The sequence below is a fragment of the Dasypus novemcinctus genome, chromosome 19 (genome assembly GCF_030445035.2).
Source record: "Dasypus novemcinctus isolate mDasNov1 chromosome 19, mDasNov1.1.hap2, whole genome shotgun sequence".
NCBI classification, from domain to species: Eukaryota; Metazoa; Chordata; class Mammalia; order Cingulata; family Dasypodidae; genus Dasypus; species Dasypus novemcinctus.
The window spans coordinates 38,636,458-38,640,489 of record NC_080691.1 but is presented as its reverse complement, the minus strand read 5'-3'; positions in this window follow the sequence as shown (position 1 = coordinate 38,640,489).

Sequence of the window (4,032 nt, the reverse complement as noted above, 5' to 3'; positions counted from 1 at the left end):
CCACGGGGCACATGTTGGCACCATGTGTCCACACGCCGCCTGGCCCGAGCACAGGACTGCTGTTTCCCTGCCCGTCAGAGGGCCATGCGGCCCCATCCCCATTCACAAGCGAGGACACCCTGGCCCAGGTCACTGAAGGGACCAGGTCGGGTCACCTCTCTGTATAAGGCAGAGCTGGGGCTAGAGCCCATGTCAGGGCTGGGGGCCCCCAGGGATCAGGCCCTGCTGCTCTCTCCCTGCACCTCCAGGCTCAGCGTGAAGGCTGCGTCCTCCAGGGACCATGTCGACCCCAGGCAGAGCGGACCTCTCTTCCCCACCCCCCCAGTGCCTTGCTCCACAGCTCACCTAGGTGCCAGGTGATGCAAGCAGGGCTGGGAGCCAGAGGACAAGGGGTTGCCCCTTACTCCTGGCACTCACCAAGCCAGGGCCACGAGCGGGCAGTGTGGACGAGGCTGCAGATCACTCTCCCTGAAGGGCTGGGGTGGGGTGGTGGGGTATTTACAGAGGAGGGACATCGAGGCAGGTCTTGGGGTCTTGGGAAATCCTTGGACATGGAGTGGGGGAGACAGGGCCGTGAGAGAACCCAGAGCTCACCACGTGACCTTGTCTGTGTCAGTTTGCCTCCCTAGGCCTCGGTTTACTCACCTGTTAAACAGGAACCCGTGAAACCCTCGGAGGGAACAATTAGATCCCGTGTGTGAGGTTCTCCAGCTTCGCGAGGGCCCAGAAGGTGGTGGAGCTGCTTATGAGCCAGGGGAGGTCCAGGAGGAGGAGGCAGGATGGGCAAAGGCTCAGGGGTGTGAGAGGGCCACTCTCAGCTCGGGGGGTAGGGTCTGGGTGGGCACCTGTGCCTGGCACAGGCCTGGGCTTGGGGAGGTGGCGGGGGCTGGATGAACATCTGCCCATGAATAAATGAAAGAATGAATGAATGAACGAACACTCGCCCACCCGCCGGCACTGCAGCCCCGTCCTCTCCTCTGCACGTCACCGGGAGCAGATGGCATGATCGCAGGGTGTGAATTATGTCTGTCGCTCCCCCATCTGGGGAAGGTGCTGCCGTCATCACACCGGGAGATTCGTGGGCCTCGGGCCCACTCAAGAGGGGTCTCCCCGGACCTCGCCCCCTAGTCCTTGGCTCAGAGGGTTGGAAACACCAAGAGAGGTGACCCCCTGACACCTGTGTCTGTGGGAGGATCCACCAAGCAGCAGGTGTACCATGGGGGAAAGTGGGGGCCCCCTGTCCAGAGGCCGGAGCCCTCCCCTCCTGATGCTGGGGTTCTCCGCAACCTCCCTGGCAGGAGTCCTCTCCCCCAGGCCCGCTCCTCGCACCACCCGCATTCAGCACCAGGGAGAGCTCCCGGCAGTGCCCGAGACCCTGCGGCACAGGGAGGGATCCAGAGGGACCTGGGAGCACCTCACCAGGCAGTGAGGGAACCCACTGCGCGGAGTTGAAAGTCAAGGTGGAGGGACGGCAAGCGCCAAGCTCAAGGTCATGCCAGGATCGCTGACGGCAGCCTGCTGGGAAAGACGCCGGGTGGCTGTGGTGGGACGGGGGTGTCCAGGGAGGGCAGAGGCCCCTGCTCCTTGGCTGAGGAACAACATTGTTTCCCAAACCTGCTGGGGACGATGTCTGGAGGTGAATAAAATATTCATCGTCCAGGCAAACTCAGTCACTTGATGAATAATGGAATTTAGACCTGGCTGGGAGGGGGTGTGGGCTGGAGCCCAGAGGCCCCATCTGCCCCTATTCTGCCCTGCTCTGCCCACTCTCCTTTGAGGCTGCAGACACCCAGCTCCCCCAGGTGTGGACGGACAGAGCAGGGATCAGAGTCCGTGTTAGGGAAACAGGGTGAGCAGACAGGCCCTGAATTTGTTGCTCCTGGTGATAGAGAAAGAGCCCCGAATATGGAGATTGTTGGGGGGGTGGGGGGCGACGAGTGGGGATGGAGCCTGATTTGGCTCTTACCCCTTTGTTCCCCGATGGGGGCCCTGGTCTGGCCTCAGTTTCCTTCCCTGCACAATAGGGTTGATGTGCGCCGCCCCCTCCGCCCAGTGTTTCTGCAAGGCTGTGGGGAGAGGGGGAGGGCGACGCTGCCTGGGGCCCCTGTCCCTGGCACGCCCAAGGCTTGAGGCCCCTAGCCGAGGCTGAGCCTCCTGAGCCTCCCTCTCTGATCTCCTTTCCTGTCCTCCCAGCTGCACTGGCCCCCAGGCCCCCTGAGCCCCGGAGCATCTCCCCCCGGGCTGCTCTGGATCAAGCAGGAAGGCAGCAGGGTTTGGCGTCAACGACTGCAAGCCCCACGCCGACAGTGAGATGCGTGCGCTCACCCGCTGGTCTGGAGTGGGACCCGGGCAAAGGGTGTTTTTAGAAAACTCCCGGGGAGGTTCCAGGGTGTAACCAGGGTTGAGAAGTCCCGCTCTGGAGCAGGAAGGCCTGGTGAGGGAAACTGAGGCTGGGGCAGGGGTGAGGGGAGGTTGGGGGTGCTACCAGAGATCGCCGACCGTGGTGCCCTCTGCGTCTCTGTCCCCCGACCCCTGGCCCCGGGGGGCACAGGACTCTATGCCTGGGCCACGGCGGGGCTGGGGACTGCGTGGGGGATCCGGCCCCTGCACAGACGGGAAGGGGGGCTGTGGGCACCGCAGGCCCGGCCCCTGCTCCAGGCCCTCCGCTTCCCGAGTGGCAGCTGTGGCAGCTGGCAGGAGACGAGGTACGAGGCAGCTCCTAATTGCTCTGGGCTCCCGGATCCCTGCCTCAGTCTGCTGCCTCTGACGAGACGCTCGACCTCCGCCTGCCTGGGGGGGGGCGGCTGCTCCTCCAGAAGGGCCCCTCTCTGGCCGCCCCTGCAGTGGGGGGTGGGGGAGAGGTCGCCTCCCTTTTCCCAGGGTCGATGGCTCTGCAGCAGGGCAAGGCTGGGACCCAAGGGGCCCGTCCCGCCCAGCTCGGCGTCTGTCTTGGGCGTCCGAAGGGCTGCATCAATGCCGCGTGTCCCGACCCCGCGGGCGGGCGCCCCCTGCCTGCCCCCTGCCCCTGCCACAGGGACGGGAGCCCTGACCTCTGCGACCAGACCCGAGGGAGAAAAATACCCTTTCTGTGCCAACTTGGGCAGGTAACGCGCTCCTGCATCTTTGTGCCGCATCTGGAAAGCCGGGTGCCAGGGTCCAGGGCAGAGCGCCTGACCGACAGCCTCTAGCACCTCCACATAACAAGAGAGTGGGGGTGAGCCCGATGGCTCCCACAAAGGGATTCTCAGACCCTCAGCATCTCCAATTCTTTCTCAGGGGGACCAAATCATTCATCTGGCTTCAGTCTGCCACTCCAGCACTCACCCTTCCCCATGTGTGAATGGCTGCCTCTGCCTGTCACCGTGTGCCTGGGCACAGCCTGGACTTGCATGCCTCCAGGGACAGGGAGCTCATCCCCCCAGAGCAGCGGCCTTTCTGCCCAAAGATCTGAGAGAAGGCACTGAGGGCCTCGAAAAGGGGATGTACCACACCAACCTGTGGGTGCCTCACTGGGGTGGCACCTACCTCCTACAGCGGGGGGTCTTAAGGATGGAGCCTGGAGCTTGTGGGGGCCCAGAACTGTCTGGGTGGGGGTGGGGGCGGGGGCAATGGGCGCAGGCTTTTCTATAAGCACCACTGCCCCTGGACCCAAGGCTCAGCCGCTCCAATTAGCCTGGCGCCGAGAGAATGGGATGTGGAGGGGTGAACTCTGACAAGGGGAAGGTGGGAAAGGCTCCAGCAGGAGGCGCTTCTCAGGGAGGAGCTGGTCTCATGGAGTTCCCTACAGCCCCCCTGCTATAGGGTCCTGGCCTGTGACTCGGTGGAATCTCCGATGTAGGGGTAGAGCTGGGGCAGAGCCTGAGGAAGCCGAGGTGGTGGGGAGAGCGCTTCCTTCTGAGCCACTACCTGCTCCAGGACCCAGCTCCGCTGACCCCCCACCCCGGCGGCCCCGCAGTGCCCCGGTCGTGTCGAGCCTAAGTGATGATAAAATCGACAGCATTTTAATTGGTAATTTTAATCCTGGACAGAGCC